This window comes from Cavia porcellus, unplaced genomic scaffold (genome assembly GCF_034190915.1).
Source record: "Cavia porcellus strain 051 isolate PalLab524CR breed Dunkin Hartley unplaced genomic scaffold, mCavPor4.1 scaffold_1, whole genome shotgun sequence".
NCBI classification, from domain to species: domain Eukaryota; kingdom Metazoa; phylum Chordata; class Mammalia; order Rodentia; family Caviidae; genus Cavia; species Cavia porcellus.
Genome location: NW_026947484.1, coordinates 177,945,105 through 177,959,028, shown reverse-complemented (window position 1 = coordinate 177,959,028; position 13,924 = coordinate 177,945,105). Strand labels below are relative to the sequence as shown.

Below are 13,924 nucleotides of genomic sequence, written 5' to 3'. Positions count from 1 at the left end.
CCAAACATGAATCCTACACATTTATTTCCAATCACATCTCTCTGTCTATATATCAGCTATCATTTATCTACCTCATTAAAAATCCAATTTTTAGGCTTATAGGGAGAAAATTTAACAAAATGTGTCTCTTCCAGAGTTAATTACGGCTGACTTGCTTCCTATATTTGTTTTTCCACTGCTCTTTCAAAAACATGGAATCGCTTCAATTCTTCATGTCTTTTGGACCACCCAGTATTAGCATAAAATCAGCTGGTTTTGGCTATGTTCTTTCTTCATGAGAAAACATTAACTCACTAAATCCAACACTTTATTACTTTAGGATACATGAACTCTGCTTTACAATGTCACACACCATCCATTTCTTACAAATGGAAGAAAATAATGGGACCTTTTAAGTAGGATTCTCTTTACTGCCATTATTGCTTTGTGACATCAAGTCATAGCCCATGAGAACCCCAAGGGCCCTGTAATTCCATTTGCTCCTTTTGTTTTCCATTACAGTTAGGTAGGAAGGATAAAAATTGCCAGGGTATATTTTTCAGCAAGTTCTTTAGAACTTGGAATTCATGTTTACTAAGTTCTTTAGAACTTTGGAACTAGGAATTCATGTTTATTAGGAAATAATCTGAAAAATGCTACAGGTTTTCCAGATTGCAGGTAAGAATAGCAACAATGTATCCTATGTTTTGTTAAAGTTAAATTATTGTGATTTTTAAAAAAGTTTGACACGTTATTCACATTTAGGTGGGTGGGTTCACTATAAGTTCCAGATTCTCTCAGATAAGATTTACATCTGGAGAAAGTAATCTCCAATTAATATAGACTTAACAGATTCCAATTATAATCCAATAATCTCTGGGTAAATTTTGTTAATGCTTATAAACTAATTAAAGCCATTAAGCCAGAATTTAAAGAAAAATAAACTTAAAACGACTCTGGAGAACATCTGGAAAGCCAATGGTTTCAGAATAGGTATTCAAACAATTCACTCTTTCTCCAAAACCACGAGATAGCAAGGAAAATGGTGCAGAAGGGAACACACTAAAGAAAGGTAGAGGGTGATTTTTGTGACAGAATAATGTGTGAGATAGCAACAGAGACATTTTCCAAATATGCACACTGCTGTGGAGTCAACAGTATTTAAGGTCTTGGCTCTTAAAATATAGACAGTTGCTGTCATGATGAAGGACAGAAGACTTGCTATGAATGCTTGATAAGTGTAAGTTTTACTCATCATCCCAATAAAAAAGAACTTCTATGGAATAGAGGGAGAGAGACCAAGATATGCTAGATGTTACTAAGAGGTCTTGATGTTTCTACCAATCCCTGTACACCCCTGCCTCAGTCACATGAAGAAATGATTGGTAACATTTGCTAAGGGATGGGATCCATAGGTCCTCTTTGCTTCTGGATATTCAGGATAGCTGATGCCCTGCAGATGTGCCCTGGATCACAAAGACGTACAACAATAGAGAATAGATACGTAAAAAAGAAAAGATGGACCCGAGGAGTCTTCAGTTTTTCTAAAGAGACATAAGATGGAGATGGGAATTGCAGAATTGAAAGTTTTGCTATATAGTATGGGAATGGCAACGGATGACAATGGAAGACACCATGGACCACGTGAGCCGAACCCCAGACAGAGATGTATCTCCTTCAACAGTATCAATATAAGAAGAACCTAGGAGCACCAGGAGATGGCAGCATCAAACTAGCCAACAGACTTGCCAATGACCGGTGATGACCATCATGACTGATGAGACAATTATACATATCAGGAAGAAAGTGTAGGCCATGTCAGAACTGAGAGATAAACACCCTCCATCCCACGCAGCTCTGCACAAGCCCTGCAGCATAGGCTCAACTACAGGGAGGAAGATAAGAGAAAGAACTCAAAAATATGACTCAGTTTTCAAAAGTGAAATAGTTGAGAAACTTCATATTTTCAGTTCTTATGGAATCATCTAGATGGAGCTTTCTGTCATCAGGTGCACTGACATCTCAAAGTATAAGTTACACTTAGTACAAAAGTAGAGAATTAAAAAATTTTTAACCAGCACTTGGTGAAATATTATACCTTCTACATACATAGTTTCTGTTCCCAGTGGAGCCTTGCGGTATCTTGGAAAGTAGTAGAGTATATCTTTTGGAATCCTGCCATCCCCACATATTTAGAGGGAGAGGCAAGGGCTAGTGATAAAGGCTAGGAATGAAAAGAAAGAAGTCACTTCATCTAACCCCTTAGCAACATGGCTCAAAGATATTCAGAGATGACGGCCCAGAATTTCAAGGGTAGGGACAGCTTCAAATAGACACCTGGCTTCCCCAAATGTGACGTTCTTGAAGGCAGGTGTTTTTTAAATCTATTTTTTCAATCCCTCTATTTCCAGAATCTAGAGCAATACTAGGCAAACACAGCATACTTAGTAAACATTTCTCAATAAAGAACAGCCCCTGTAGCAATCTAGCAGTTGCTCAAGCAAAGAGTTCAGTCATTCTTATGTCCTGTCTCTTCCCTATAGCTTGCTTTAGAAAATTTCACTATCCAAGCCTAACATTCTTGTGTACTTCACACTAATATTTTTATGTTTAAGCACATTTTGAAAGACTTTTTAAATAAGATTCATGTCACATAAAGTACACCATCAAGTGTACACTTCAGTGGATTTTAGTATATTCACAATGTTGTGCATTCAGTACCACTATATAATTACAGAACTCCCATTATTTCAAGAAGAAACTGTACCTCCCAACTTTCCTTTTCCTCTATCCCCAGCAATCACACAGCTTTGTGTATGTGTGCTGTTAGTGTGTGTCTTTGATGTGAGATTATCATTATTTTTATTCAACTAGATAAATAATTTTCCCAAAATTATCTATTGATTTATCCAGTTTCCCCATAGTTATAGTTTCTATTCTATTGATCTATTTATCTGTTACTGGCTAACACATAACTGGTTGATTTCAAAATTCCCCCTTTCCAATTGTGTTTGAAGGTCAGCTTATAAAATTCCTTTTTTAATTTTAAAGAGAATAAAATAAAAACAGAATAATGCCAATCAAAACAAATCAGTGAAATTGATATAGGACTTCAAAACAAGATAATAGGAAATCAACTGTTGCTACCATAATGCCTCTTGTTATCTTTAAAATGCTGCCCATACCATCAGACAGAATAAAATCAAACAAAACAGAACAGAATAAATCCAATAAAAGCAGAACACTAAACAAAGTAAAACAGCAAAATGTAGCAAAATAAAACAATGAGAACAATATTGGATTTTAAAAATAAGACAGAAGAAAATTTACCATGGTTGCTTTACTGCATATTGTTATCCTCTAAACAGATGCTCAGACTACCAGCTTTTAGGCCTGAAAAGTCAATTCAACAATATTAAGTTTTTTAAAAAATTTCAGTTGCTATCAACTCAGTCTTCATTCTTCTGAATCAGCCAGTTGCTTAAGGGGGCAAGAAGCTTGGCTCTTCCTGTCTCCTAGCCTGATTACCAGCTGGCTCACAGGAAGGGTCTATCTTGTTTCTCCTACTGATTCAACTAATACTTCATTGAAATTTTTCTAATCATTTAACCCAGTAATCTTGCTTCTAGTAAACTATCCCGAAGATACAGCAGTATCAAGAGCATAAGTGCTCTTGATATGCATGTGCACACTCACACACGAGTGCATGCACACACACACATGAGTGCATGCACACACACACATGCAAAGACTGAGCCATGGTTTAGCTCCAGTAGAAGGCTCATCTCTACATTCCTGTCTACAGTTTCGTAACACCATGGCCCACTAGAAAAAGCCAGAAATTCTTGAAGAAATATTTGATTCCAAGTGAGGCCAGAAAATGTAGAAGGTGAGGTTGGACATCTTGTCATGACAAAAAGCAAAGGAGCTGTTAAAGTCTTTCAAAGAGAACCAGGAGCCAAGTGGAAGAGCCTAGTGGCCAAAGGGAAGCTTGAATATCAATAAAAATAACAATGTATCAAGTATAATATATACACATTTATGTGTACGTATATGAATAAATGGAGTGAACTGAAGTGCGGACACACACAGAGAGACACATATTTTCATCCAGTGTCATCTCTGTGGAAAAGTCCAGTTATACATTATGGGTGACACAAATAAGGCATCACTTTACATGTCTTTGAGACTGTACTTTTGCAGTTGAGGGGTGGCTCCAAATTCTAGTTCTCTAGGGTGTGACAAGTTGTATTTAAATCATCTTTGCTTGTGACTAAGCAATAAATTCTCTTTCTTTCTAGTTGTTACACTCAGAAAAATATCTCACTTCCAGCAACACACCTATGATACTTCTGCCTATTTTGAATTCTGTCTCTTTCATAAAGTCATGACAATTAAGTGTATGCAAGACGAAAATAAGAATAGAAGGGAAAAATGTAAACAAAACTTTTGTAAATAAAGAGAGAAAAAGGGGTTGAAGGGACAGGAGATTGGGGGGAAAGGGAAGAATAAAGATATATCATGTAAGGTACAAATTCCCTATAATAAATGTGATCATTATGTATATCTAAAATGTACTAATAAAATGTAAAAAATAAGAATAATCATGGAAAAGAGGAGAAAAGCAAATGTTCTTTTTCAGTGTGGTACTCTTGATAGTGTGTGTGATAGAATAGGGGCTTGTAAAAATTTATCCAATGAATGAATAAATGGGCAAACTCTAGGATACACTGGGAAAGATAACTGAGTGAGTTGGTCTTGAGTCTGTGGTAGAATGTATGTGATTTATATAGTTTCGTATCAGGAAGAAAAAACACAGTGTGCCTTCATTTTCCTTTTGAAGCAAACAACTTATCTTTTGGAACATTAACCTTAGCTTTGTAATAATATTCTTTGACAGCCAGGTTAGTATATACCAGAGATTTGTTGCTGTACTAGTAATTACACACAAAACACTTTAAGTGGTGATTTTATTTTCCTTTTCTTCCTGCAGAGAACTGATGAATATTTACAGGAACCATTAAATCTGTTGGCAAGACAATATACTAAGCTTAAAATGGCAAGAATAATGGTGAGACTGGTTATCCCAGCAAAGCATTTCATAAGACTGAGGTTTAAAATGCAATTTACTGATAGAGGAGATGCAGATGACTTACTGAAAATGATTTACAGACCCATCTTTGTGCTTAGTCATGTTTGAGTAAAAACATAATTAAATAAAAATATTTTTCGTACCAAGATTTAAGAAGTATATTGATGTGGTGACATCTGTGGAATGTGGTAGAAGTTTGGTACTTTTTTTTTTTTTGGCATTCCTGAAATAATTTACATCATATGCTACTTTTATGAGGCATTTCAAAAACAGGGAAATAGATCTTCTGCAAGAGGGAAAAGGTCCAAGAGATAGGGAAGGTTTAAGATTTATGTAGAAGAATCAACTCCTCATGATGAATGCCATTATTATGTGCTGTGAATGTGTACTTAAAAAAAAGAAAAAGAAACACATTTTTTTTCTTGATTCAGAATACTGAATGAGGCAAATTCTTTGCTGCCAAAGAAAAACTCAATATGGACTTCAGATGGTAAAAGGTTATCACCATCTGTATTGTATCAAGCCTCTGATTAGCTTGTGTAAATATCTGGCAGGGAAGCAAGCTTCCCGTGTCCAGCAATAGTGACTAGAATGATAAAAATGCAGTTGTGTAACATCGTTCTAACAACGGAGATCCATCACCATTACCCAAGACTCCACCTACCCCCACCCCACGTCCAGTTGCGAGGCAGCTGTTAAGAAAAATGTAGGAAACAAAGAGAGGTCATAACACATCTGGAGGGGGAACTATATTTGTTGCTGAGTTCTATTAATTAATACTCAATTAGTAGATTAACTACAATGCTGTCTTGGCTGCATTTACCCATTGTGATCAGCGTTCAGTAAGGATATTAGCTACAGGAGGTAATTACCTAGCCTTCACAGAATTTAATACTCTATGCTAAAAACAACTGTGACCATACCAAAGTTACTCTGCACTAAGGAGCTGAAACTTTGTAAATGATTCCACGGCCCCACTTTGCTTTACACATTTTTTTCCTTGTTAGGAAACATTAAATAGAAGGAGGCACTGTAATTTACATATAATACTTTCCTTATCCTCCACACTAACATTTTACCAATCTTCGTTTGTTAGTTAATATTTTGAATATGAATATTCTACTATTCAAGTGATGTTCGTGGTTGTATAATTTTGAGTATTATTTATAGGAAAAGAAGTTACTATGTTTGCTCATAGTTTTCTGGATTTCATATATTATGGTAATTTTTCATGTTTTAATTTATCTTATCTCCTAAATCTGGTGAAAATGTGCCAAGCTCCTCTTCCTCCTCCTCCTCCTCCTCCTCCTCCTCCTCCTCCTCTTCTTCTTCTTCTTCTTCTTCTTCTTCCTCCTTCTTCTTCCTCAGCTCTTCCTCTCCTCCCTCCTCCCCCTCTCCTCCTCCCCCTCCCTCATTTCCCCTCCCCCTCCTCCCTCCCCCTTGCCCTTCTCCTCTCCCTCCTCCTCCTCCCTCTCCTCCTCCTCCTCCTTATTTTTTTTGTACCCAAAATTGAACTCAGGACCTTGTGCTTGCCAGGCAAGAACTTGTGCCGCTGAGCTTTATTTCAGGCCCTCTTCTATCTCTTCTCTTCTTTCCTTCTACTTCTAATTTAATGATTACTCCTGGCACTGAATTTTATTTTTCTTGTTATAACGTGTCTTTATTTTATTTAGTTCTCTTTTTGTCCCTGTCAGGTTTTCAGTTTGTTTTCATTTCAGTTTGTTCTTTATTGCCTTATCTTTTATCTCCATTTTAGTGTTTTATTATTGTTAAATACATATAATTAAATGCTCTCTAGAATTTGGTTCTGTTTTTCACAGGGAAGTTTTACATTTTATCTAAGTTTTAACTATTTTTATCTAGAGCAAAATATTAAAAAAAGCCAGACAGAGTTGAACATTTTTTCTTCTCGTTTCTTTACCATAAATGAAGAATATTCATAGTGTTTGAAGTACACAATAAGCAACTGAGAAAAATAAGTGCAGGAACTTCAGACTATAACTTTTGCTATTTATTACTGTTGTTAAAACAAGCCCAAGTAATCCAGGCAGATAGCCAAAATAAGCCATATCTGATCTTTCTTTGACAACTGATGACCTACCCCAGCACTAATAAAGCTGTCATGACTGGCAGGTTAACTCCTCTGTTCCACATAGTAGCACCTGTCACACGTGGCTGTGGAGTATTTGAAATGACACACTACAAATGAAGAACTGAATTAATAATTTTACTTAATCTAGACTTAAACACAAATGTGGCTAGTGGCTACACTGGACAGTGCAGGTTAAATTAGGTTTACCCTCACCGTAGGATGAACAAATACAAAATGTGCGGAGAGAGCTGTGAGACTCTTTGTAAATTCAAGAAATGTGAAATCAACTTGACGATTTTAGAAAATTACACCATTTAATACTGAAATAAGAAGAAAAGGAGCTAACAAAATGGTGCCTATGGTACCAGAAGGAAAAATATAAGCCAACGTGAAAACAAGAACTGAAATTCTTAGAGAGAGATGGAAAGAGAAATGCGCGGGAGGAGAATGACTTGGTGTGAAAACAGTGCGAGGAAGCTCAAAATACAGTGAAAGCCTTGGAAATCCACACTGTCCACAGTAACAGGTTCTAAAATGCAAACTGACGTTTAGTGCAAAGTTTTGTATAGAAAGCTCTTGAACCTCAATCACAAATGTAGCTACAAAATAGCCAATAAATACCACCAAACTAAATCAAGTAATATTCAAAAGATCTTTCCTCCTTATATTATGACTTATTGCTTCAGTGTAAACATGGATTAAAAATCATCTTTTGGTTTAATGCAGCACAATCACTGTGTAAATTTTCAAAAAAATGCAATATTAAAAAGACATTTAGTAAAATTAATTTCTGCTCCTCTCAGTGAATAAATATTAGGAATAAAAATAGATCTCACTTAAATGATAACTGTCTTGAAATGAAAATGGAAACCATGTTCAACTCTAAGAAAACCCCAGCATATTTCCCAAATAAATAAAGAATAAATCAACAACCTAATTATTTTCACCATTATTTAAGATCGGTTTGAAATTTCTATCCAAATTAAATAAGAAAGTATTGCTATTCTTAATGATTCTGGACCTTCTTTAAAAAATCAAAATTAGAAAACAAGAAACCAACTGGAAAGCATGTACATCATACATATCAAAAAAGTACTAATATCCTTAAGATATAAAGAACATTGCAGATCTCTAAATGAAGATTAAAAGAAAAACATCAGCACTATAAAATGAACACTTTGATCAAACCACACAAAGGCTAAAAAAAAAAAAACCAGGAAAATGTTTGTAGAAAATCCAAAATGAGGTTTAGCTTCATTAATACCAAACTAGTGTAAACTAGAAATAGTAGCATAAGATTTTGACTTATCAAATGACCAGTTTTTTTTAATTTAAAAACTGTAAACTATATAGGCAAACAGAGGCTTCCATTGGTTATGTCAACTAGACTAGTCACATTTGGAGTACAGTTTGACAAGGTCTTAAGAGTTTTACATTAATTTGAATTTAAATTCTATAGCTATGACTATCTTAAGGAAATACCCGTGAGGATTCATACAAAAATGATCAAAAGAATGTGGGTATCCAAGACAATTTGCAATGATGAAAAATTGGAAACGATACAAAATTTCAGCAGCAGAACACTAAAGAAACTGCAGAGCAATTGTGTAATATCATTGCAGCAATACTATTGAATAATGTTAAATAATACTGAATTAGGTGACTAAACACAATGATTTTACTACATATATGTATGTCAGTGTGGATGTCTATGTGAATGCGCTGTATTTATGTCTATGCAGGTATATTACTGGTAATATATAAATCAAATGGTTCACTACATCCTGATAGTATTTATAAACTTACCAAATAAAGACTAAACTTCCTTCCAAGTATTTTAAGTGCCTCATGCTAAATGGTTATAGCCACAGCTCCTACCACACCCCTCTACGGTGTCTGCTCTCCTTACCCCCCTTTTCCCTCTCTTCTCTTCTAGCTACAACATCTACTTGGGGGTTTTGGAACACACGATTCTCTCCTGATATTTGCTGTGCCAAAAATTTGAGAAGTTTTAGTAATTCTTTTTCACTTCCCAATATATCCATCGTCACTTCTTGTTAGTTCTTCACAATTTACAAAAGCATTTATGTCCTCTTAAACATTCCCAAATTCTTCTGCTGAGCATAAAATAGATTCACTTTAGCATTCTCGCTCACGTTCCACTGCACTAAACCCATCATAATTATAGTTAGTGTTGATGTTCTTGGCTGTATCCCAATTAAGTACTCCATGGAGGGAAGTGAAACTTACATTCTCTCTCTATTGTTAATGAAAAATAACTATGAAGCTAGAGAGTGAAAAAGTAAATAAACAAATGCCATAATATTCACTAGGTGTATGTCCAACATATAAAATAAAGTAATAAACTCTAGCTAAAGTTTTTTGCTATAGTAAATTCTATTCTGCAATCATGAAATGAAAACTCTTAGAAATATATTCAAATATGTATCACTAAATCTATACTTGTGTTACATATAATATTTCATCTATATACCAGCACTATGGTAGGGTCTTCTAATTGTGCTATTTGATGCTGCAAAAGAAACCAACTAAAAACAAACAAAAATAAAACACTGTCAAAAGTATAACTGGAATTACTATTTTGCAATTACTGAGCTGTTCTATTTACCTTATAACTTCAATGAATCATGTTTTGTGTGTCCCATTTGTTTTAAGTATTTACTTAGGCTTCATAGACCGAAATTCTAGAAGGAAAAAATGTTGGCTCACGTCGCATTTAGGCAATTTATGACAGTCTGGCCAAATCAGAGAAGAACCAGGAGGTCAAAGAACAACTTGACTGTGGATTGATGGTCACAGGGTTCTTCCATCCACATACATGCTTTTGTTATTAGACATGGACACAAATCATTTTTGAGATGGACCCATAGGGGTAGCACAGACAATCAGAAAATGGTGTGCAAAGGAATTACAAGTAGTAGACTTAATTCAAACTGTAAAAAGCAATAGAACAAACATGCAAAGACCAAACAAATTTCCAATCATGCTAACTTCCACCTTCCACTCTGTAAATGTGAAGGGAAAAAAATCTAGACAACAAAAACAAGGCCATTAGAATTCAAATGTAATAAGGGTGAAATGTGTCATTTTTAAGGAAATTGCTAAGTTGTTATCACATAAAAATAAAACTCAGTAAATAACTGGGCATGGTGGTACATGCTAGTAATCCAAGCAGGATTTCAGGAGGCTGAAACAGGAGGATTGCCGTGAATTCAAATGAGACCCTGTCTAAAAAAAATTATGAGTAAACTTATAAAATAATTTCAATTGACATATCAATTGTTTATACAAAAACAACTCAGTAGCGTTTAGCTCCAAGTCAAATATGTGGAATTTGTTAACGTGTTTCACATCAATAGGTCAAAGAAGAAAACAAATGGGGCAGTCTCAATGGTGTAAGCATCGTTTGGTACTCAGGCATCCATCAATAGTATTGCTATTATTTAATCTTCCCTCTATTGTTAAATTTTTTTAGTACATGTTAGCCTACATTGTTTTAAAAGTGAATTAGGCAAAGCATAGAGAAGAACTTATTGTGACAGACAATGATCATATACCAGAGCCAAAGTCATGCTTGAAGGATCTTCATTAAATTCAAGAACAAGGCAAAGAAAGCTCTATCACTTTGGTGTGGGAACACGAGCCAACACAATGGGGCAAGACACAAAAACAAATGTATTAAAAATCAACCATATTTCAGATATAGGAAAATAAAATTGAAAACACATTTTGCAAGATGTTGAAAATGATTTATGTACAGAATCACATTTTAACTACAAAATTTTACAGTAGCATGTGATCATTAATAGATTAAAAACCCTAGTTCCAGTTATAGTGATACGATAACATACGCTTCAAAAATAATTTTGAAACAGTTTTCTTATTACAGTATAGGCATTTTTCATCATGCTACTTCAAAAATAAAAATGATAAAGTGTATTTTTTCTGCAAATTATATATAATTATATATGCATTCAGATTTGGCAAAGGACAAGACTGTAGGAGTTATATTCTGCTTCTCTAAAACTACTAATAGATATGTTACTTGTTTAATAAGGAAAAGAAGCAAAAAAATATTTTAGATACCTAGAAACAGAAGTTCATAAAGACTAACGGTTCCTTTGGATAGAGGTATTTGCAGTTTTAAGTTGAAAATGACAAAAGATGGCTTAACCACATTTCAGTGTCTGTAAGGAGGAGATGTCCATTTAATGGACTTGAACAAAATCAGCAATTTATCACAGACGTGCAGGCATATATCTGTCAACCCACAATCAGGAAAGAGAGCTGGGCTTTAAGAGATACTGGAAACAGGAAGAAGAAATCAGTAGGATCCATGGTGGCTTCTTCTCCAGACTTCGCTCTGGTTCCTGCTAGGAAGGAAGCTTATACAGTGTGCTGTGTTGGCTTCTCTGCACATTCTTCTTCACATTACTTTGATGGGATGTGTATGGTTGTCTCTGAACAATCCTAATGCTATATTCCCCAACTACTGGCAAAACAAAAACAAAATGAAAGTCTATTCCTTTAACCCTCTGTGTCTTAAGCCAAATTACTAACAGAAAGACTATAAAGGATCTATCTCAACGTCTGGATAGTTACCATAATCCAAACAGACAACCTCCATGGATGGCCATGAAACACAGTAAGAGTGTGGTGTGATTCCCACTAAAACAGTTGTTGCTTGACATGAACTACAAAGACATGAGTTACAAAGAAAAGAATGTCATGCTAGGCTTAGACTTCTTTAGTACAGAAATTGATTTGGAAGTTTATCAGGGCAAACTGTCCCTCCCAAAGTGAGCACCCAATACCATGAAACATGGTGTAGCGATTAGGAAACCTGAATTGCAAAAATATTTCTGAGAAAGCAGAAAAATGTTATTTTTCAGACCCAAAACCATGAACAAAAATTTTAGCTGGAATTTAGAGTACATGAAAGGCACAGACAATCTTTGACACTGAAAACATTTAGAATCCAGCATATAACTCACTTATGAAATACTTCAAAAAGCTAAATATATTTCACATCAAATTTATTGATACTTGTGGGATTCAGAGGGATAGGGGTTGAAGGAAGATCTTAAGCTTATAAACTTATTGTGTATTTTATTTGTTATAATTATCCTAAATCTATCAGAAAAACTCAGTTAATTTGTGACATTTATTAGGATTCCAAATAAGTGAGATTTGTTTTATTTCTTTCTTTCTTTTTCCTTTTGGTATGCGTTTGTATTTTAAAAAATACATTGATTATTTGATCATTATGGAGCAAAAGATTCTGTCTTTTTATCTTTAAAAACTTGAAATTCTAGTTTGACTCACCAGCAATGTAACCTGGGTTATTTAATTACATACTCTGTATCATCTCTACTCTGAGAACAATAACTGAGGAAGTTTGCTTTTATGATGATTTAATTAATTCATACAGAGCAAGTGCTTAAGTGAGGCCTGGCAAGCAGAATCAACTATTACTGTTTGTCATAATTTGTCAAAGGAATTATACAGTATGTTGTTAGACTATGTCTGTTAAGTACATTAACCAACTACAAGAAAATCGACTTTCACTCAGAACTGTGAATGGAAGACTGGACTCACACTAGAAGAGCAGACAAGGTAGAACTCTATAACCAATAGGGAAAATGATGACACTAGCTGTATAACTCTACTGGAGCCAACAAGTATTTGACAGTATCCTGGGCAGAAGAGTGAAAAAAATACGAACTAGAAGCTATGCTGTTAGGACGATGACAGGAATGGGGTGATATGGAGAGAAAATATGATTCCAGAACTTATGAGATTCCTCCTAAATTCACTACATGGGCTGTAAGGTTTGCTTGCCTGACCACACCTTGAATAAAAAGGTAGGAATCCACACCTGTTTGAAACTGATTTTCTTCCTTTCCTTTCTTCCTTCCTTCCTTTCCATTTTCTTTCTTTCTTTCTTTCTTTCTTTCTTTCTTTCTTTCTTTCTTTCTTTCTTTCTTTCTTTCTTTCTTTCTTTCTTTCTCTTTCTTTCTTTCTTTCTCTTTCTTTCTTTCTTTCTTTCTTTCTTTCTTTCTTTCTTTCTCTTTCTTTCTCTCTCTCTCTCTCTCTCTCTCTCTCTCTCTCTCTCTCTCTCTCTTTCTCTCTCTCTCTTTCTTTCTTGAGATAGGGTCTCACTATGTAGTCCAGACTGACCTTGAACTCACTTATGTAGTCCGGGTGGCCTTGAACTCAAGCTGATCATCTTTCAGCCTCCCGAGTGCTAGGATTACAGGCATGCGCTAGGATTACAGGCATGCATGGCCACTCCCAGCCTGGCTGAGATTTTTCTCAACATTTTACAATGTGTCCATGGGAAAGCAATCTAAATGGTGAATTTGTTGAAATTCTTCTATCATCTAAAAAAGCAAGCATTCATTGAATATGTCATTGAAAAGAAGCTGTGACTACATTGTTTCAGTTATTTGTAACCAAATGGAAATCAGAGAAACACAATATCCTATCTTTGGTATAGCAAAATTAAACTCACTACAGATGTGTCATTTCAAGAACTCCAAAGTCATAATGAATACCATTTTCTAGGCCCCATAGGGGCTATAAAGTAAAATAAGATGTGTTTTCTGCCTTCAACGCCCAGAAGGAAGGCAAGTGCTAGAGAGATTTTTATGCTATGTGTCATGCATTCTTATAATTTCTTCCTCAACTAAGGTATTTCCCTGCAGTGTTTTCCCCCACATTTTGGGTAAACATCAAAT

At 35.0% G+C, this 13,924-nt stretch overlaps 1 protein-coding gene across 1 annotated transcript in view; it reads right to left on the bottom strand.

The window, feature by feature from the left end:
- Positions 1 to 13,924, bottom strand: part of Svep1 (sushi, von Willebrand factor type A, EGF and pentraxin domain containing 1) — a 176,936-nt gene that overhangs the window by 151,119 nt on the left and 11,893 nt on the right. The window lies entirely within an intron of this gene.